Below are 24,045 nucleotides of genomic sequence, written 5' to 3' on the forward strand. Positions count from 1 at the left end.
AGTCATTTCCGCCGTGTTAACGTCGTTTTGCTTTACGACTTGACGCTGCGGTGGGCATCAAAAATAATGACTCCCACCTGTGGTTTGCGCCGCCGTGCGTCAAAGTATAAATTTGACACCCGCACGGCGCACCAAAATGGCGTTAGCCGGCGGTAATATTTTTGACGCAAACTGCGCTGGTGCAGTTTTGCGTCAAAAAGTATAAATATGGCCCCAGGTGGGGTAAGTCACTCATTTATTTATTACAGTTCTGGCAATGTAGGTCATCTTTGAGGCCAACTTTGTAGAGATGTGAGAGAGTCCCAAAAATTCTATATAGAAGCCAGGATTTGGTCTGGGAGAGGGTCAAATAATTTTCTGGTAGACAACCGATTTCCATATCAGATTCCATTCCTCCTTGGGGATGGAATGATATTAGTCCCACTCATTCTGTATGATTAGATTTAGTTGTGTAGATGGCGGTTGTAAGAGTTTGTAGAATCTTGAGACCTGGTGTCCAGTTCTGTTTGCCACACTGATTAGCCTAGGAAGAGAGGGGTCTTAAAAAGATAGTTTAGTTTTAGATATGCAGGATTTAAGTTTAAGGAAATCATAGGAGTCCATATCTTCTAAATAATATTGGTTCTGAAGTTCTTTGAAAGTGAATGGGTAGTTTCTTGTGCCTAGTTGTATCAAAAAGTGGATGCCTTTGGAGGACCATCATTTCTAATAAAGAGGGTTGCGATCGGTCTTTATTATCATGCTACACCTAAGAAAGATCAGGCTGGATGGCTTTAACTGGCAATCAAGGCATCTATCTAGTATTTATTAGTAAGGACAATTTAGTGTTTTGAAATATTTGTTTGGCTGGTAGAGAAAGTTTAATTCTGGTGGACAGTAAAATGATAGGGTAAGCGTAATCCAGAATGGCTCATTTGACTAGGAGCCAGTCCGGAGTATATTCAAGTGGTGGAGAGAACCACATTGATCGCTATTTCACAAGGAAAGGGCATTGGTAGTTTCTAAAATTTGCCAAGTTTACCCTACTAAGGATTCCAAGGTGTAGAAGTTTCTTAATTGAGATCCTAGAGCACTTACTTTGCCAAACAAAATTACTTAGTAGTTTGTCTAGTTTGTGGTGGAAATCATCTGTGAGAGTAAGTGGGAACATACGTATGAGGTAATTTACTATAGGTTTAACATCATCTTTATTGTCTCGATGTGTCCCCCTCAGTTAATGAATTTGAGGTTCCAGCTGTCCATACAATTTTGTACCATCTGTAGGGTCTTCTTTTCATTAAGTTTTAAGGTGTCTATTTGAACTGATCCAAACTCTATTCCTACATATTTATGGTAATCAGCGTGTCACGTTAGTCCAGAGTCTTCTAATAGATCTTTAGAGCAGATGTTATTCAGGCCTTGACTTCAGATTTATCTCTACTGAGGCTGTAGAATGCAACCAGAGCATAATTATCGATAATTCTAAAAAGTGCTTTAATGGACAGGCAGGTGTTTTCTGTCATAATCAGGATTTCGTCCACGTATGCGGCTACTATTATTGTGACATTGTTGTAAACAACACTGGAGATTGAGGTGTTATTCTGGATGTTATTAAGTAGATGCTCTAAGGCCAGGATGAACAGGGTGGGTAAGAGAGAACACCCTTGCCTTCTTCCCTTCTCCAATCTAAATGATGAAGAAATAAGGCCTTCTGCTCTCACTCTAGCACAGAGGTTGCTGAAGAGGGCCATAACCATTTTGATAAAAGTATTTGCCAACATTGAATTTTGCCAGGATTTCTCTGAGAATGGTCCACAATTCTTTATCAAATGCCTTTTCAGCAGCTATCGTAATGGCCACAGTTTTGGAGGATGTATTCTTGACTTTTTCTAGTACATGGTATAGCAGTTGAGTGTTATGATTGGACATGCTGCCTTTCATGAAGCCTACTAGTGATCCACTAATTAGTTTAGGTAGAAGTGGTTCTAATTATGTGGTTAAAATATTGGCATGTATCTTAGTATACGGGTTGATAAGGAAAATAGGCCTGTAGCTTTTTGCTAAAGTTAGGTCTTTACCATCTTTGGGAATTACAACTATGATGGATTCACTCATGATTCCAGAAACAGAGCCAGGTTCTGCAAAGTGTTGGAAGCGTTCTACAAATGTAGGGAGTAATGAGGGTGAAATGTTTTATAGAACTTTGCTGAAAAGTCATCCGACCCTGGGGCTTTATGTGACATGAGAGATTTAATTGCTAGCTGTATCTCTTCTGCACTAAGAGCAGAGTTGAGTCTATTTTTATCTTATTGAGATAGCTCTGGCAGGTTCCGGTTATATAGGAAGTTTTTTACAGGAGATGGCCGAGGGTCGACAGTTGCCCTGGTATAATGGCTCATAAAACTTTTTGAACATGTCTAGAATATTTTGAGGGTTCATTTGTATATTGTTCAGTTTATCTTTGATTCCAATAATATTTCTTATTGATTTTGCTTGTGTTTCAGATAGGACGCAAGCATATTCCCTTCTCTGTTCGCTTCACAGAGCTTCAAGCACTTCCGTTTGTTGACCCAGACCCTTGCCTTCTCACTTAGCAGTTTATTTTATTCAATTGTATTCACATTTTTTGTTCATTAGGAGTGGGAGAGTGGTGGTGCCAAGGTTCGAGCTGTGGAGTGCTTCAAGCCTCTTACTTTGACCTTCTAAGATATACATCTTACTAAAATGTTCTTTGTTTAGTTTTGCCTGAAAATCTATTGAGGTGCACCAAGTTGTTGCTTTTAATGTATTCCAAAAGGTGGGTGCTGAGATTTCCGGTGTCTTATTTTCTATGAAATAATCAAGTATAGTAGGTTCTATGTGTGATCTGGATTTTATGTGCTTTATTGACTCATCATTAAAACTCCATATTTAGTTTTTTGGGTTTGGTATCAGTCCCTGTAATTTTCAATGATATGCATGAATTGTCAGATATTAGTCAAGGAATACTGTCCGTTTGGTCAATAAGATCAGTATAGGTGCCTGATATAAGATGATAGTCAATTCTCAAAAATGATGAATGTGGGTATGAGAAAAAGGTGTCATTCTTATAGTCAGGGTGGTGTAACCTCAAACAATCCTTCAAGCTAAATCTACTTCAGAAATTGAGTAAGGACTTATGAGACTTTGAGGAGTGAAGGGAGGATTTTGATTATCTGTTCAGAGTTAGGTCAAGGGGGAGATTGAAATCTCCCCTCACTATCATCAATTCATCTCCACAGATGTTTTTTTGGCTATCGGTCAGGTATTTCTAAAATTCAGGAGCATCAGTGTTTGTGCCATATAGGTTAATGAGGTGAATATATTTTCCATTCTGAAAACGTTTTGTGATAGCAACCCTACCCTCATCATCAGCAGTATGAAATATTAGTCTAAGGTTGGATTTCTTTGAGATTATCATTATCACTCAGTTAATTTTATTTGTAGCACGGAACAGATTGCTTTGCTTGTCCAATTGTTGTCCAGAGAAGCAACTTCTTTCTGGCCATTTCTAGTTTTTTGGAGTAATATGAGGTCAACCTTACGTTTAAACAGATAGTTTTCAATTTTTTTATGTTTCACAGGGTAGTTGAGCCCCTAAACCTTCAAAGAGACTATTTTCAAACTATTCATTGAGAATGGATTAGCCATCTTGCAAGAGTGGATGATTGGTCAGATCTAGATCACCCAACTGTAAGGAGTAGGGAACACAGTGTGTCATTAATAAAGAACAGTATATTGTGGGGAAACCAAGGTCTATATAAGTGCTGTGGGTGTTTAAACGGGACTTGAGTGAAATATTCTGGTAGGCAAGTGAACCTGAAATGAGCGATAAGTCAATGTTCACATACGTTTCAGTACAATGTGAGGAGATTAAAAACCAAATGCAGTGAAAAATCTTGAGGTAAGAAAAAAACAAAAAACAATCTAAAAAGACCCCTGCTACCCCCCAATCCATCCATCCCACCCATCCCACCAATAACAGGTAAATTGGAGGAGTCGACAGAGTGAAGTCAGCCAAAAGCTGCGGGTCCAATGAGTAAGTAACAGCTTGTGAGATAATCAAGGTGATAAACTTAAGTCATAAGTGATCTATGCATGAACAATGCTATTGAACATCAACACAGGTATAAGGTATTGTAGGTGAACTGAAGAGTAGGTTAACAACAATACTTATCCTAGCAAGCAGTAAGAATGAGTCGGAAAACAAATTCAACATTCCATATGCTTGATGGATGGCATAATGGTGTAAAGCAGCATATACTTGAGAACATAGTAATTTAGGCGCATGGCTTAAGATTTTAGTTAACTAGTTGTTAACATGTCAAGGCTACTACAGTGGTAACATAGTAAAATAATCCTAAATATGTATTAGGAAGTAACAGTGAGAAACATTAACTGGTATGGGTAGACAGAGTTGGTAATTACTACCAATATCAACCGATTCAATAATTGCAAAACCAGACATGAGAAAACTGATTGGTGACCTCTGTAGATGAGCGGGGAATCAAACATGAGTAGAGCATTTCTATCAATCATTTAAATATGGAAGGTTCTTTTTCTGCTATGTTCTAAGCACCAACAGTGCCATAAGTCGTGTTGAATTTCCAAGTTATCCGGTCGGAGGCTAAAAGGCCAAACAATGATGGCAGGAGACCAAGGGTGCGCAAAGGGGACCACAGGTCAGATGTCTTGATGCCTTGATGTCACCATGGTATACCTAAGGTGGCATAGTGAGATTATAATGTCACTGCAAAGTAATAGGAAGATACATTCTGGGGTCTCTGCATGGCAAATTGGCCTGCCAGCTATTAAACACAGATGACAATGCCATTACCCATTGTCCAGTAGGTATACCAGCACATGGAACTCCCCCAGCTGACAGGATGGGAGTTGTTAGAATCAGGAGCATGGGAGCAGCACCGGAAGATCTGAAAGCAGTAGAGATAATACAGGCCAAAATGTCACTAGGCCCCTCGCTCTCATTTTACGGTCAGGCATGATGTACTCTGAAAGGAGCTGTAGCGTTGGGGGAACAGGAATAAAGCAAGTGGGTGAATGCAGTAAATGCAATAAATGGTAATGTGCAAAGATTGAAAAAAGCTTGCAGTGCAATCAGGATCATTTCTTCATTGCCGCCATGTTTGGAGCATTGAAAAGGGGATGGCCATTTTTTGAGGCATGCTGCCACTTTCAGACAATTGTACCTGCATCGGAGATCACAGAATATGCAAGTTGTCGGAATCATGGAGCATTGCTTGAATCTAGCTTGCATGTGCTATCATGGGTTGTCACATTTGGTGTGGTGAGAGTCACTGAATTAACTGCCTTCAGTCCAAGCCATCAGTAGCAGCAGGATTCCCCTGCCATTCACCTCACCTTGCAAGTCACGCTGTCTTTAAGCTCTTATAATTATCCTTAACCTCCTACTCTCTCACTGCATTGCCACTTGCATTTTACTCTTATTCCCTCTAACTCCTTACACTCTCACACTTTCTTCCACCCTGTCTTTAAGCATATTAACCATAAACTCTGCCTATATACTTATTTACTAGACTGCCTACAATGAAATGGCAAACAAGAAGATGATCAATGCTGAAATTGTAGTTCAAAAGTAAATGCCGGCAAAGAAATGGCATGACAATGAAATAGCATGTTCCCATCCAGGGGCAATTCTGACTTTGTAAATGGTGAGCAAGGTTTCTTCTCCAATTGGTCATAAATGAGAAAGGCTTTAGGATGCTCTTTGAGGCTAATAACTGGAGTCGACTATAGTTATAATTTATGGTATTGGAAGTAGACAAATTTTTGCACTAGATAATCCATTCATTGCATAAGTCAAAAGTTAAACTAAAACATACTCTTGCAGGACAGACGCAGCTTTCCAGTGTTGTGTGGCATTTGGTAAAATTACCTCACCCCTCAGTGCTGTTACATTTATGCAGAACTGATTTAATTAATCTCAACCAAAACATCTTCCCCTCAAAGCCATGTTTATGCTAGAACAGAATAGTCATTGCATGGTTTCCCATTCACATTGAAAAATGTACTTGCTGGTAAGCGTGACTAGTTCAAAAAATTATTGGTGAGCAAACCTATTTCCAAAGAAGGCAATGGTTGATGGAATAGGTTCATGAAACAGAAACACAAAATAACGTTTAAGGGATTTGTTCTGCATTGACTGCTTCATGTGAGGAGTGAGAAAATAATTGAATCAGCAGCCATTGAAATGCTGCATTTTAATTGACAGTATGAAAGTCAGTGGTAAAAGCAGATCCTCTTGTTCACTGTAGCACTGTAGAAAGGAGAGACCAGATGAATGGGTTCAGGCTTCCAAGAACAACTTTTGGAGAAGTATTTTGAGAATGACAAGAAAAACAACAACAACAAACTGAGGAGCAAACACAGGAACTATTCTGACTGATGATCTTGTTCGTCTTAAATCTTAGACTTTCTAAGTCAGGTTCTGACTGAATCACAGGGCCACTCCTTATTGACAAGTATTTTTGTGACCTCAGGAGCATTATACCCTATGAGCAGAGCTAATTCCACCAAATACAATTGTGACTTGCAGAGCTCAATCAAAATAGTTTTGTTTAGGAGGTACCAGAAGGGAGACAATGCATAATTTAGGAGAGATAAGCCACCTCATACCGGCTCTTAGTAAAATATTGTCATGCTTTTAGGGCATTATTTACTTCAAATAAATGATTTTCATTGTGTATGAAGAGTACCTGGACAGAATACCTCCACAATTTAAAGCATGTGTCAGAGTTATTCTTTTTTGGTGCCATTATTAAACAAATTGCAATAATACTTTTTTTACATAAAGGGAACAAGCAACTCAGTTAACAAAGCATACACTCTTCACCTGTCTTATATATGCAGTCATCTCATCTCTTTTTTCTATGATCTGTTTTTATTACCTATGGACCCAGCACACACTTGATCCTCTCTTAGATACTGACAATCAGTGTCATAATAACTTGAACATTCTCATTTTGTTTTATGCTAGTGCTGCAACAGTTAAACAAGAGATGAGGGTCAGATTCACTCAATAATGGGCAATTGCAAATAATGAGCAAAGGATAAGGCAACATGATTCTTTTGGAGATTTCAAATGGTGCTGAATGCTTGCTACGAACTACTGTAAGAGTTTAAACTATTTCTAATATATGTACATCTCCACAATAATCAGTGCCTCCACTTTGTCAAACCAGAGAATTTTACCACAAGTGGTACTTTTTTGGTTCTTTTTCTAGATTGATAGACAAATACATCAAAACATTACCACAAACCTCTTAGTACTGGTATAATAAACAATCGTCCCCACCACTATTAGCTGCAACATTCTAATGTAAATTTAACTTTAACCAGGCAACTGAAACTGTACACTACTCTGCTGGGCCTATCTTCCCTGAGATACAAACAGTTCTTCTCCTGTATACTAGGTAAAGTATCACTTCACATGAGAATCTTAAATATTGAAGAAAAAAAATTATTGTGTTGATACAGAAAATCCTCTTATGGCAATGCCTTACTGCAGGACATCTTACAGCAATTAGGCCACTTATTCAAATTTCTTTACAAATCAGTTTATTCCATGTGGCCAACTGTCACAAGTCTACCAACTCTGCCTATTGCAGATCCAACTCTAGAGAATAAAAATTAGTACAGGCAATCCTCCCACTCTGTGGGTTCTTCTTTGTAGGACTATCCACTCCCTGAGGTGCATCTGGAAACTTAATGAACAGAAAATCATTGAAGAACCATGGACCCGATTATCAACTCCACCCTGGGGTTATTGGGGAATGTGATGATACATAAGGGCCCATTCATGTAGGCATTTGGGGAAAGATGTATGAAAATTCAATTTTGCATTTCCTAAATAGCAACTCCTTAAAAATCACTAGTTAGGAAATGCAAAATAACATGTATGAAATTTCCAATTTCCTATGGATTATGAACTGCTTTTAGGAAATCACAATTAGGAAATCCCAGGCCATTTGTTCCGATGGGTTGGTTTAGCATTTCCAAAATACTTATTTCCTATCTTGTAAATGCTAAATCAGTGATGGCTATAGGCATAAGGCCCCCATTGATGTACCCCAAAAATAGTGGTGCGCATGAAGAGCACACATATGCCCTAAAACATCTTTGGGTGTTTTTTTTAAATTGCACATGGTTACCATTGACTTGGAGTTGATGGTAATAGCATTGCCCAATTTGCATTTAGGAAATGCTTTGTAGATGTGCATAGGAATTGCAAATAGGTAATACCTATTAGAGATTTCCTATTCAGGGGAACGCAAATAGCAATTTCTACTGGATAGAAATTCCAATTTGCGACTGCTTAAAGGGCTTTGTACATCTGAAAAAAGGCCATTTAGCATTTCTCAGTGGCTCTAAATAGTGATTCAGTCCATTAACCCCTATGGTACCTGGGACGAGCTGGTCTCGCCCTCGGCCACGGTTGCCATGTGCTGATGATGAGACCAGCTCGTCCTGCACCAGGCCCACAGTGGAGTGCTAGCGCTCCCCCCATGAGTCTAGAGGCAGGGATAGAAGGGGAATCGCTTCCCCTTCCACCCTGGCCCCCCCACCCCACCAGTGACGTCTGATGATGTCAGCGTGCAAATCGCACGCTGACCTCTTCAGAGGTCACCTCCAGTCACATCCCGGAAGAGAAATGCAAAAGCATTTCTCTTCTGACTGGGAGGTGGGGCGGGAGAGGCATCAAAGGAATGGAAAAACCTTTCCTTTCCTTTGATGTCTCTCTCAGCATTTCTGATGCCCGATCACAAAGCGATCGGGCAGCAGAAATGCCCACTAGACACCAGGGATTTTATTTTTTTGTATATATTTCAATAAGAGGAGCGGCCCCTTGTGCAAGAGTCGCTACTTAGGGGGGCAATTTATTTAAGGCCTTTTCTGCCCCCCCGGGGGCAGAACGGCCTATTGTTATTAGGCCAATCTGCCCCCAGGAGGGGGTAGAAACCTCTTGACACCATTTGGTGTGGTGAGAGTCACTGAATTAACTGCCTTCAGTCCAAGCCATCAGTAGCAGCAGGATACCCCTGCCATTCACCTCACCTTGCAAGTCACGCTGTCTTTAAGCTCTTATAATTATCCTTAACCTCCTACTCTCTCACTGCATTACCACTTGCATTTTACTCTTAGCCCTCTAACTCCTTACACTCTCACACTTTCTTCCACCCTATCTTTAAGCATATTAACCATAAACTGTGCCTATATATTTATTTACTAGACTGCCTACAATGAAATGGCAAACAAGAAGATGATCAATGCTGAAATTGTAGTTCAAAAGTAAATGCCGGCAAAGAAATGGCATGACAATGAAATAGCATGTTCCCATCCAGGGGCAATTCTGACTTTGTAAATGGTGAGCAAGGCTTTCTTCTCCAATTGGTCATAAATGAGAAAGGCTTTAGGATGCTCTTTGAGGCTAATAACTGGAGTCGACTATAGTTATAATTTATGGTATTGGAAGTAGACAAATTTATGCACTAGATAATCCATTCATTGCATAAGTCAAAAGTTAAACTAAAACATACTCTTGCAGGACAGACGCAGCTTTCCAGTGTTGTGTGGCATTTGGTAAAATTACCTCACCCCTCAGTGCTGTTACATTTATGCAGAACTGATTTAATTAATCTCAACCAGAACATCTTCCCCTCAAAGCCATGTTTATGCTAGAACAGAATAGTCAGTGCATGGTTTCCCATTCACATTGAAAAATGTACTTGCTGGTAAGCGTGACTAGCTCAAAAAATTATTGGTGAGCAAACCTATTTCCAAAGAAGGCAATGGTTGATGGAATAGGTTCATGAAACAGAAACACAAAATAACGTTTAAGGGATTTGTTCTGCATTGACTGCTTCATGTGAGGAGTGAGAAAATAATTGAATCAGCAGCCATTGAAATGCTGCATTTTAATTGACAGTATGAAAGTCAGTGGTAAAAGCAGATCCTCTTGTTCACTGTAGCACTGTAGAAAGGAGAGACCAGATGAATGGGTTCAGGCTTCCAAGAACAACTTTTGGAGAAGTATTTTGAGAATGACAAGAAAAACAACAACAACAAACTGAGGAGCAAACACAGGAACTATTCTGACTGATGATCTTGTTCGTCTTAAATCTTAGACTTTCTAAGTCAGGTTCTGACTGAATCACAGGGCCACTCCTTATTGACAAGTATTTTTGTGACCTCAGGAGCATTATACCCTATGAGCAGAGCTAATTCCACCAAATACAATTGTGACTTGCAGAGCTCAATCAAAATAGTTTTGTTTAGGAGGTACCAGAAGGGAGACAATGCATAATTTAGGAGAGATAAGCCACCTCATACCGGCTCTTAGTAAAATATTGTCATGCTTTTAGGGCATTATTTACTTCAAATAAATGATTTTCATGGTGTATGAAGAGTACCTGGACAGAATACCTCCACAATTTAAAGCATGTGTCAGAGTTATTCTTTTTTGGTGCCATTATTAAACAAATTGCAATAATACTTTTTTTACATAAAGGGAACAAGCAACTCAGTTAACAAAGCATTCACTCTTCACCTGTCTTATATATGCAGTCATCCCATCTCTTTTTTCTATGATCTGTTTTTATTACCTATGGACCCAGCACACACTTGATCCTCTCTTAGATACTGACAATCAGTGTCATAATAACTTGAACATTCTCATTTTGTTTTATGCTAGTGCTGCAACAGTTAAACAAGAGATGAGGGTCAGATTCACTCAATAATGGGCAATTGCAAATAATGAGCAAAGGATAAGGCAACATGATTCTTTTGGAGATTTCAAATGGTGCTGAATGCTTGCTACGAACTACTGTAAGAGTTTAAACTATTTCTAATATATGTACATCTCCACAATAATCAGTGCCTCCACTTTGTCAAACCAGAGAATTTTACCACAAGTGGTACTTTTTTGGTTCTTTTTCTAGATTGATAGACAAATACATCAAAACGTTACCACAAACCTCTTAGTACTGGTATAATAAACAATCGTCCCCACCACTATTAGCTGCAACATTCTAATGTAAATTTAACTTTAACCAGGCAACTGAAACTGTACACTACTCTGCTGGGCCTATCTTCCCTGAGATACAAACAGTTCTTCTCCTGTATACTAGGTAAAGTATCACTTCACATGAGAATCTTAAATATTGAAGAAAAAAAATTCTTGTGTTGATACAGAAAATCCTCTTATGGCAATGCCTTACTGCAGGACATCTTACAGCAATTAGGCCACTTATTCAAATTTCTTTACAAATCAGTTTATTCCATGTAGCCAACTGTCACAAGTCTACCAACTCTGCCTATTGCAGATCCAACTCTAGAGAATAAAAATTAGTACAGGCAATCCTCCCACTCTGTGGGTTCTTCTTTGTAGGACTATCCACTCCCTGAGGTGCATCTGGAAACTTAATGAACAGAAAATCATTGAAGAACCATGGACCCGATTATCAACTCCACCCTGGGGTTATTGGGGAATGTGATGATACATAAGGGCCCATTCATGTAGGCATTTGGGGAAAGATGTATGAAAATTCAATTTTGCATTTCCTAAATAGCAACTCCTTAAAAATCACTAGTTAGGAAATGCAAAATAACATGTATGAAATTTCCAATTTCCTATGGATTATGAACTGCTTTTAGGAAATCACAATTAGGAAATCCCAGGCCATTTGTTCCGATGGGTTGGTTTAGCATTTCCAAAATACTTATTTCCTATCTTGTAAATGCTAAATCAGTGATGGCTATAGGCATAAGGCCCCCCTTGATGTACCCCAAAAATAGTGGTGCGCATGCAGAGCACACATATGCCCTAAAACATCTTTGGGTGTTTTTTTTTAAATTGCACATGGTTACCATTGACTTGGAATTGACGGTAATAGCATTGCCCAATTTGCATTTAGGAAATGCTTTGTAGATGTGCATAGGAATTGCAAATAGGTAATACCTATTAGAGATTTCCTATTCAGGGGAACGCAAATAGCAATTTCTACTGGATAGAAATTCCAATTTGCGACTGCTTAAAGGGCTTTGTACATCTGAAAAAAGGCCATTTAGCATTTCTCAGTGGCTCTAAATAGTGATTCAGTCCATTAACCCCTATGGTACCTGGGACGAGCTGGTCTCGCCCTCGGCCACGGTTGCCATGTGCCGAGGATGAGACCAGCTCGTCCTGCACCAGGCCCACAGTGGAGTGCTAGCGCTCCCCCCATGAGTCTAGAGGCAGGGATAGAAGGGGAATCGCTTCCCCTTCCACCCTGGCCCCCCCACCCCACCAGTGACGTCTGATGATGTCAGTGTGCAAATCGTACGCTGACCTCTTCAGAGGTCACCTCCAGTCGCATCCCGGAAGAGAAATGCAAAAGCATTTTTCTTCCGACTGGGAGGTGGGGCGGGAGAGGCATCAAAGGAATGGAAAGGCCTTTCCTTTCCTTTGATGTCTCTCTCAGCATTTCTGATGCCCGATCACAAAGCGATCGGGCAGCAGAAATGCTCACTAGACACCAGGGATTTTATTTTTTTGGATATATTTCAATAAGAGGAGCGGCCCCTTGGGCAAGAGTCGCTACTTAGGGGGGCAATTTATTTAAGGCCTTTTCTGCCCCCCCGGGGGCAGATCGGCCTATTGTTATTAGGCCAATCTGCCTCCAGGAGGGGGTAGAAACCTCTTGACACCAGGGATTGTTAATTATTTTTATTTTCTGCAGGAGGGGAGCCACCCCTTAGGCAAGGGTCGTTCCCCTGGTGGGTAAATTATTTTTAGGCCATTTCTGCTCCCTGTGGGGGCAGATCTGCCTATTTTTATTAGACCAATCTGCCCCAAGGAGGGCAGAAACCACTAGATACCATTTTTTTTTTTTTTTTTTTTTTGTCAATTTCATGTAAGGAGAGCAACCCCTTAGGAAAAGGTCACTACCCGGGAGGGTGGGGGGGATTTGTTTTAGGCCATTTCTGCGCCCCTTGGGGCTGGTCGGCCTATTTTTATTAGGTCAATCTGCTCCCAAGGGGGGCAGAAACCACTAGACACCAGGGATTTTTATTTGGTGTCAATTTCACGCAAGGGGAGCAACCCCTTATGCATGGGTCATTTCCCTGGGTGCAAATAGTTTTAGGCCATTTCTGCTCCACTTGGGGGCAGATCAGCCTATTTGTATTAGGTGTTGTCAAGTTTCCCTACCGCACCTCCTCCAGCTCCTTTTTTAAGCTAATCAGTGAGGCTCCTTGATGTCTGGGGGTGCAGGAAATGGGGGAGGTCCTGTTTATGTCCCAATTGGCTTTCCCTTCTTTGAAGACCAGTTTGGCTACTCTTCCCCATTCTGCTCTGCCATCTGCTGTAGCAATTCTCCGTCCCAAGAGGCTTCCTTTTTGTCAGCCCAGGGCACTTCACACCTCAGGCTGCCACAGGCTGATCAATTAGGAAAGGACACTACAGGGCTTAATTTGGTAACTTTCAGAAAGAGTTCTAAAACTCTTTCTCTGTGCTAGTTATAGTAAATTCAACATTGGCAAGTTGTTGGATTTATTATAACATTTAATTTAGTACCAATAATGCTATATTTAGTTCATCTCTATTGAAAATAAAACTTCATTATTTTAAAATAAAGTTTCTGGTGTTAGCCCATGGGGCGCATTGGCTAAAGAGGAGAACAGAAATTTGACTGTTTTCCCCTCACCAGGGCTTATAAAACATATTTTATAAAGGCCCTTCTTGTGTTTACACTGCACCCAACCCTGGAGGCAATTAGGGTAGATCTTAGGGTTGACTTATAAGTAAACATAAGGTAGTTTAGGGCTTTGGAAGTGATTTTAATTCCAAAGTCGAATTTGCAGTTAACTGTAACTTAAAAGCAGCCAGCAATGCAGGCCTGCTTTTAAAATGACACTGGACATCACAGCAGTGCACCTATGGGTGCACTATCTATTCTGGGGTCCCTAAACCTACATGCCCTACCATATGCTAGGGCTCACAGGTAGGTTGTTAGAGTCAATTATAATTGTCAAATTTGCATATACCATTTTAAATAGAGCACTTGGTACAATGGACAGGTAGGCCCAAGTGTCAGCTGTGTTTGCCAGTGACATGGCAAACATTTATAAACCTGAGGAAGTGGGTGGGCACAGCCCTCAGGCTACCTTTTGCAGCTTAGGAAGGACTGCGTACAACCCCCCACAAAAGCTTGCTCAGTGGCAGACCACCCTTCCCCAGATCCAAGGCCCTTTTGTTTCCTGTTAAACAGGAAACAAAAGAAAGGGCAGCAGGCATGTAGTGGAGGAGATGCTGTACTATGAGGCTGATGGCGAGTGGTCTTTTACATTGCAGCTTTCTTAAAGAAAACAACTGTTTTTGGTGTGAATCTTTTCAAACTGTTGAAACTATTTTAATTGCTTGGGGAACTGTTTCTAAGGTTTTTTTAACTATTTGGGAAACTTTGTTAGGGGAAGTGTGGGCAGTTGCCACACTGGAGGAGGAAAGTTGAATTGCACGTTTTACTCCAGCCACTGAGCTGCCATAACAGGTCGAAGCTCCAGTGGTTGAATTAAGCCTGGATAAAAAGATGTCAGGGTTGTGGGTGTGTAGCAGATGCATGCAGTGAATGTGCTGCTTGTGTGCCAAAGGCAAGCCTTTCTGCACCAAACTGTGCCTGAACAGATACAGGGACTCTGCCTCTCCTACCACCATACAAGAGTCTACTAAAGGGTCTCCCTGCTCAACCTAAGAGGGGTGCTCAGTGATAGTTGTAGTTACTCAATAGATTTATATAAGGGGGGAAAATAGTAAGTACTGTTTCTATAATATTTCACTGGGCCTCTCACTCAGGATTACTCCTTTACTCAAGACGGAAGGGAACATGTAGGTCTCTCCCAAGCCATAAGCTCAATATCTTCTCTTTTTTGGAAGACTCACAATTAAATGTGATCTTCCTTACGAAGACATGGCACCACAGGGGATCAGGTCTTGACATCGTTCAAGGTCTCCCACCAAACTATGATATAATATGCAGGGATAGAGAAGATAAAAAGGGTTGAGGGTTCGCCGTTGTTTTGAAGTCCTCTTTCACCTGTCAAAATGACTTTCTCACACTTCTGTACTGCGAAAGTCTTGGATTTGCTATTTCACTGTCCCACACTACCATGTCTGTGGGCCTCTTAGCTTATCACCCCCAGGCCCATCAGGCATTTCCAGAAGCCATAGCGAGTACTCATAATACTCATTTCACAATTTTGGGGGATCTAAACCTGCACTTCAACGAAGCTAATGACATCCAATCAACTAGCCTCATGCTTGATTTAGCTGCCAATCAATTAGAGCAAATGGTCCAGGGCCCACACGTATAAAGAACCACCTGTTAGATCCCATTTTTACTAACAATCCCTCTTAACATGCCTTGAACCATGTGTCACTCTCATGGAAAGATCACTCTTTTATCCCTTGATTCTTACGGTTTCGGACCCAACTTTATTTCAAAAGTGCATCGTAATGGAAGATTGGCATTAGTCTAAGTAAAACCGAGATAGTTGGAGATGTACTTTGAGTCAGACCTCAGCTTGGTTGGACTTGAATCCTTACATTGCCAATAATATGATCACAGAATGGTTGAGTCATTCCTTAGATCAAATAATTCCCAAGAAGACTATTACTCAAAAATACAAAAATACATTTGCCCCATGGTATTCTCCCCCACATCAGAGCACTAAAAAAGCTGAGATAGCAGAAAGGGCATGGAGAAGGGTTATTATACGGAAAATTATAAAAGAACACTATATCGGTAGAAGGTACGGATACACCATACTGACATTTGACAAGCTCAGGCCTCTTATTTTGACACTTGAATTAATAATGCTGTTAGCTCCCCTAGAGAGATGTTCAAAATAACAAAGTCCATGTTGGAATCCACCACGAATAATCCTGTTGCTGAACCTTCTACTGACAGGTTCACTGCCTTGGTTACTTACTTCAGTCCTAAAATTGCAGACAACATTTAATCATTTCAAGAGGTCAGTGAAAGTGATAATTCAATCTCTCTGAAGGATAATAGAGATAGATGTTTACCTACCCTCTACAAATTCACCCCCTCTCCTTGGATGAGTTCACTGCTCTTTTTAGGAAAATCAAGTTCGGATTTCCCCTTCATCCAGCACCTCAGAGAATTCTTGCTTTTGAGCCTGAAATCATTTTCCCTAATTTGTTGGAGATGGTTAACCTCTCTTTGGAGAAGGGCATGGAGCCTCATCCTGGAAACATGCAATGGTCAGAGCTGACTTAAAAAACAACAACCCAGATCCTGTCTGTTTGGGGAACTTTTGCCCAATTTCCTTGCTTCCAGGTTCAAGTAAAGCGGCAGAAAACATGGGAACAGATATCTATCAGACTTCCTGGAAGCTAATTCCATTATGCATCACACACAAATAGGCTTCCAACCTAAGCATAGCACAGCAACCTCCTTCTGACTGTGGTGGAGGAGGCTATAAGGAGACTAGACCAGGAGGATATGGTGTCCATTGTACTCCTGGATCTCAGTGCGGCCATTCATACCGTTGACCACCCTATAGTTCTAGATAGGGTTGGTAAAGCTGAAGTTGCAGGGAAAGCCCTAGATAAGATGGGCTCCTTCCTAAAGACATACACTTTTCAGATCTTTGACAAAGATTTATCATGAGAAACCTTGTCCGTCATCTGTGGGATGCTCCAAGGGTCCTCAGTTAGCCCTACACTATTTAACATATACCTGTAACCACTGCTGGACATTATAGCTCCCTTTGGGATCTCTATAGTCTCCTACATAGGTGACACCAAGCTAGTTTGCTCTCTTGCCCCCGACTAGGAGCAAGTAGCCAGCCGGATAAACAAGTCTTGTCTTAAGCTAAAGGGAGCTAAAAAAGAATTAATGATTCTTGGGAACAACCCCTCTATCCAACAAGGCCTGGACAGGCCTATAGGCTTACTGGCCTCAGCCCCTCCTCCTTATCCCCAAGGCTGTCATAAAAAGCTTGGGGGTGTGGCTTGAAGATGTCTTGACAATGGAAGCCCAGCCCACTAAACTCTTGGCCAGTTGTTGTGATCTGTTGCGGATGTTGCACAAGATTCTGCCCTTGTTCCCCCAGACCTTGAGGTTGGTGGTGGTTCAAGCTCTCCTTCTCTCTCACTTGCAATATGGCAATTCACTTTCCCTGGGGTCCCCCAAGGGAGTTACCCAGAAATTAAAAGTTGTGCAAAATGTGTAGCTCACATGTTACGTCAGTCAGCCAGGTAGGCCCAAAAAAACAGAATTCTAGTCATTGTGCACCTCCCACATAGCTAAATGGGGCCAAGCCTGCTGATACTACGCCAGTTTGTAACCCCTTACAAACCTAATAGATCATTATAATCTTCAAATCTCCATCTGGCTACGGTCCCTGCTATTAAAAGAGCCAAATTCTCTTCCCTTGACCATCAGAGATATAGGCAATGAGCTACACTTTAGAAAAGTCATTAAGACCTGGCTCTTTAGATAGACTTATTCTCTTAGGTATCTTCCTTGTTCTGTACGGTAGGTGCAACTTCTCCTAGCCAGCGCTAGGATGCCTCTGGGTTGCCAAGGGAGGGCTCTACAAATCTTACAGTATAGTATAACGTAGTATAGTGTCTGAAAGGAATACATATCACACCACAGGAGAGTTATTCACAGTCATGCAGCCCAGAGCTCAGGCAGAAAGGCACATTTGGGGGCAGATTTAAGAAAGGTGGTGCTGTGCTAACCCTGAAAAAGGAACAAGTGATGGACAGAATGCTGAACAATGTCAAACATTCACCCCCAGTACAGAGATCTGGGTCTAAATCCATCATTTTTTTGCTGTCCATGCCATTCCAGTTTGGGCTCATCCATACGCAAATCAGTCTTGACCCTGTTCCCCATGGGAACAGTCCAGCCCGAACTGCCATGCCAGATCTTGCCTGGACTGGAAACAAGCATCCTGGGACCGGTTTTTGGGTTTCACCCCCTCATCACCCAGGCTAGCTTGAAGCCAGTGGCATGGGAAGCACGAGACCCACATCTGGGCATACCCTACCCACTTAGGGCGACAAATTCAAATAAGAACAAGTGATGGACGGAATGCTGAACAATGTCAAACATTCACCCCCAGTACAGAGATCTGGGCCTAAAACCATTGTTTTTTTGTTGCCCATGCCATTCCAGTTTGGACCCAGCCATATGCAAATCAGTATTGACCTTGTTCCCACATGGGAACAGTCCAGCCCAAACTGCCAGCCCAGGTCTTCCCTGGACTGCAAACAAGCATCCTGGGACTGGTTTCGGGGTTTCACCCCTCTTCAGCCAGGCTAGCTTGAATCCAGTGGCATGGGAAGCACGGGACCCACGTCTGGGCATACCCTTCCTACTTAGGGCGACAAATGCAAAAAGAACAAGTGATGGACGGAATGCTGAACAATGTCAAATCCACCCCCAGTACAGAGATCTGGGACTAAATCCATTGTTTTTTTGTTCACTGTGCCACTGGAATCAAGCTAGCCTGCCTGAAGAAGGGTGATACCCTGGGTGATACCCAGGATGCTTGTTTCAGGTCCAGGGAGGACCTGGTCTGGCAGTTCGGGCTGGACTGTTCCCATGAGGAACAGGGTCAAGACTGATTTGCATATGGCTAGGTCCAAACTGGGGTGGCACGATGAGCAAAAGAATGATGGATTAAACCCAGATCTGTGACTGGGGGTGAGTGTTTGCATTGTCAGCACTCCATCCATCATTCTTTTGTGTTGCTAAAGTTGCCCTAAGTGGGAAGGGTATGCCCAGACGTGGGTACCTTGCTCACTGGTCCACTGGAATCAAGCTATCCTGGTTGAAGAAGGGTGATATCCTGAATCTGGTTCCAGAATGCTTGTTTCCGGTCCAGGGTGGACCTGGCCTGCCAGTTCATGCTGGACTGTTCCCATGAGGAACAGGGTCAAGACTGATTTGCATATGGCTTTGTCTGAACTGAGGTGACACAGTGAGCAAAAGAATGATGGATTAAACCCAGATCTGTGATTGGGGGTGAGTGTTTGCATTGTCAGCACTCCGTCCATCATCCTTTTGTGAGCTAACCCTGAACAGTACACAGAGGCCCATTATAACCCATGTTGTGCCACCTTTTAATGCCTGCTCTGAGCAGGCATTTAACAGTAGCCACAAAAAATGATGCAGGGGAATCTTTTAGATTCCGCTGTGTCATTTTTGCAGTCTTCCTAATGAGGAAACGTAAATGCCCCCCTTTGCATATATTATGCATGACGCATGCATAATGTGGCACAAGGGGTTACAAAGTGGCACAATGCATGCATTGGTGGACAATGAGTGCTACAGCCCACTTCCACCATTTAACTTACAGGTCATGGCATCATGTAGCGCCATTTACTAGGGACTCATAAGTAAATTACATGTGCCAATTGGGTGTACACCAATTTTACCATGTTTGGAAGGGAAAGCCCATTTATTTGATCACTGGTTAGCAGAGGTAAATCCTAGAGTTCTATACATACATTGACTACATATACAGAATAGGTGGTAAACATGTGAGTTGGTAATTCCAAGGGGTTTATGACTGCAAAAATATGTCCCCCTGGATAATTCCCAATTCCAGGAGGTTTAACTTTTAATCATACTTACCACACATAACTCCAAATTCTCAGGCAAATGTACAATTATCCCAATAGCCCCAGCTTGTAATCAAAGGCATACAACTCTTTCAAATATTCTGAAACCCAAAAACCTGGATGCCACTTAAAATGCAATGGTTTGTAAGAGCATACCCACACCATCATATCCACGCCTGGCATGGATAACTGCCCAGCTAACTACATATTTCACTGAAGGATCAAGGGCAAGTACATGTGTTCTAAATGGGTTTACTTGTTAATTATTGATTACCCACCAGTAATCTTCATCACTTGAATTCCAAGTCCCCATCTTCATAGTCCTGCATAGAGTAGGACCATGAAAAAGAAGATGGAGAAGGTGCTAATGAAATATCCAGAATGTGTAAAATGATGGGCAGTAAATTAAGACATTTCAAAAACCCTACTGCACTTCTGTAGAATTATAGGGCCCAAACACCTCCTTGTGCCACATTAGCGTAATTTTTTTATGCTTATGTGGCTCAACGAGGCAAAACTGGCTGGCCATATTTACAAAGTGGCAAAATGCATGCATTGCTCCACTTTACGACCCCTTGCACCACATTGTGGCTGTGCCAGGCATAATGTATGTAAGAGGGTCATCCCGGCATTAGGAGGCCCACAAAAATGGCGCAATGAAATCTACAAGATTTAATTGCGTGATTTTTTGCATCATTTTTAACGCCTACTTTGAGCAGGCATTAAAAGGACTCACCCATTAAAGTCAATGGGCCTCCTTCCACTTAGCTGCACTAGATTCAGACTTTTTGACCGTAGTGCAGCAAAGTGCCACAATAGCATCAAAACTTTTAAAGCTGTTGGCCTACCGTGTGCCATGGTTCGCCGTATTGTAAATATGGCGCACCAATGGTGTCGTTAGGTAGTGGTGGGTGGGGGCGCAAGAGTTGTGCTGGAGCCTAGTGATCTGTGGCTCATGAGGACATTTTTTACAGCCTTCCTGCATTTATGTGTGTCAGATATGAAAACATGCAGTCATGGTGGTTTAAAGGCACAGTTGGGCTTACTGAAGAGAAGTAGAATAATGTAAGTGCACTACGTATTTCTAAATATAAACAGAACCGTTTCAGAGCCCTGCAAATTCAATACCTCGCCAGTTTTTAGACGCATTTTGCACTTGTATTATCTGTTCTACACACAGTATTTGAAACTATTAATTATGCATGATTGGAAACCGATCAAAACAAAGAGCATATTCAGAATATCCACAAAGCTCAAGCAAGACATCCAGTGGGGAAACAAAAAATAAAATCCATAATGCATTCCTTGAACAATCGTGTAAAATCCTCCATGGAGACCGAATTGGAAGCATGCTTCGTAATGTATAATTCATCCACATTCAAAAATCAGCGTGCAATTACAGCATATGCTGCAAGCTTTTGGACAAGAAGCCTGTAAAAATAAAATCACAGTGGTTTTACTTTCCAAATTTAAAAAATATTGAACTGCAAACTGACCAGGTGGTGCACTCATTTACGAATCAGTAATGTTTAACAGAAAATCGTGCCGAGTTTGGTAATAGAAAAGCTAACATTGATCACAGTCTTCCTATCACGGATCCCAGAGGTTATTTTACATATTAACCAAATCCAATTATGTGAGGCTTCTGAATCCGTTCATTACTGTGGCCTATAGAGATAAAAAATATTTACTTTTGTGTTGCCTTTCCCCCTTAAGGCAAGAAGTGGGGTCTACTATCATTTACCACCGTGGTGCTTCTTTGCTCATGAAAAACTACGGTCTAAGGCCCATATTCGTACTTTTTTAGTGCCACATTTGCGTCGTTTTTTGACGCAAAAGCAGCGCAAACTTCCAAAATACAATTGGGGCATATTTATACTCTGTTTGCGCCGAATGTGCGTCAACAATTTTGATGCACAATCGGCGCAAACGCTGCCCCATATTTATACTTTGACGACCGACCCCGCAGGCGTCAAAATTCCACCATGTGCGTCATTTTTTGGAAGGGGGAACCAGCCTTGCGTTAATTATATACAAGGTAGGCGTTCCCTTCCAAAAAATGACTTTAAGGCCTGTGCCCCTTATTTATACTCTGACGTCATTTTGACGCACAGGAGGGGGCAGGCCTTAAAAAACGGCGCACAGCCTGATGGGCGCAGTTTTTTAACGCCTGGGTCAGGGCAAGCGTTAAGGGACCTGTGGGCTCAGAAGGAGCCCAGAGGTGCCCTCCCATGTCCCCAGGGACAACCCCTGCCACCCTTGCCCACCCCAGGAGGACACCCAAGGATGGAGGGACCCATCCCAGGGAAGTTGAGGTAAGTTGGGATAAGTATTTTTTTTTTTCTTTTTTTTTTGTGGCATGGGGGGCCTGATTTGGGCCCCCCTACATGCCACTATGCCCAATGACCATGCCCAGGGGACATAGGTCCCCTGGGCATGGCCACTGGGCAAGGGGGCATGACTCCTGTCTTTGCTAAGACAGGAGTTATGTCAATGGAGGTTGGGCGTCAAAAAAAATGGAGCAAATCCGGTTTGAGCCCTGAATTTTGCCTCAGACCTGACTTGCCCCATTTTTCGACGCACAACCCCCATTTTCCCATACGCCGGCGCTGCCTGGTGTGAGCCATTTTTTTTGACGCACACCAGTCCGCAGCGCCGGCTAACGTCATTCCATAAATAAGGCGCCCGCATGGCGCGTTGGAATGGCGTTAGCCGGCGGTAACATTTTTGACGCACAACTGCATTGGCGCAGTTGTGCGTCAAAAAGTATAAATATGGGCCAATAGTATTTTGGACGTTTGCGCCGATTTTCCGTCAAAAACAACGTAAATGCGGCGCTAAAAAAGTATAAATATGGGCCTAAATGTCCTAATTTTTGCACTTTGCCCATGAAAAACTGCTGCCGAAGTTTACTGAATTTTGCAGTCATGCTCGAAAACCTGAAGCGCTGCTTTGCACAAATGGTAAAGAATTGCACAGCACCATCTTTTTTTAGAAGTCCCTTGCCAATTATGTCATTGGCCATACTTGTGCTAAAGCACATTTTTGACACAGCTACAGCGCAAATTGAAGCCAGAGTGCCTTGCATGAGAGCTGTGTTCTAGGTACAGCCTCCAGGACAAAGCTCAAGGGGGCAACAGCCACGGTCTATTGCATGTAGTTCAGGGACAGTTATACATTTTCCATGCAGGAATATAATGCGGTATTCTGATTGTCTTTCATTTACTCATGTTGTTTCCTGGTATAAGGATTTCACGCAAAGCCACTTCAAGGTACTTTATTGCTTCTAGCTTTTTCTAAAAAGATATGGGTATTTGCAGTGTTCCTGCCTTTTTGGACTATTCCTGCTCTATATTGCCATTTTGCCCCTGTTGCTTCATGACAAAGTACGATTTTGATGTTGCCCTCATTCCAATTTGTGGCACTGAATTATTTTGCAAACAAAAGTTGATCAATGCTCCAGTTTGCCTTTGCATCACATGTTCCTCGTTGATTGCTAACAAGTGGAAAAATAGCAGGTTTCTGTTCCCTAGTCTTTACCTTACCACTCTCCTATGCAAGGTATTTCTGGATGATGATGCTCAGATCCCACAAATCCACAGGCTAGTCTCTGAAGGATTTAGTCAAACGAAATGAGAACTAAGGGGCCTATTTCTATCTTGGCCATATAGATACTCTGTCACAACAGTGACAGAGTATCTATACCGCCAAGATAATGGTCTTGATGGATATTAGATTCAATCACAATGGAGACTCCTCCGTCTCCTCCGAGATTATGCCCCCCCCATTGGCCCTGTGGAGTCATAGCCTTTGAAGGCAAGAAAGCCCTAGCAGTAAGGGGCAGTGAAAACTGCTAAATGCACAAGGGAGAGGAATCCCATTGTGAGGGGACAATTTTGGAATAGGAAGAGAAAAGAGGTTGGGGAAGGAAGACCTACTTTGCTTTGGAATGACATATTCATTACATCTTAATAAAGTATTGTCAAGAAGCAGGGCTGGAGATGCTGCTTAATGCTTGGTGTGGCATTGATGCAGAGAGATACTGATCCAGGCCCAAACGCGCTAGGTTTGTTTAAAAGAATGGAAGGCCGGCAGTTTATTACTGAGTGCGGCGCAGTCTGGATTGAGGTTGTGTACACGTGGAGAATGTACTAAGCAACAGCATGCAGACAATAACCGGTAATCCCAAAATGTCATGAACATTTGCATATTCTAGGGGAACAGTAACCATCTTGAATTATCGGGTCAAACTTGGCTCCTTTGGTATGCAGTCATGATACTTGCTAAGACATATTGAGTCCATAGGATTGACACCGATGGATGTTGAGTTTAAAAAAAAAAAAACATGAAAAACCATGTTATTGATGAAAGTT

Source organism: Pleurodeles waltl, chromosome 9 (genome assembly GCF_031143425.1).
Source record: "Pleurodeles waltl isolate 20211129_DDA chromosome 9, aPleWal1.hap1.20221129, whole genome shotgun sequence".
Lineage (NCBI taxonomy): Eukaryota > Metazoa > Chordata > Amphibia > Caudata > Salamandridae > Pleurodeles > Pleurodeles waltl.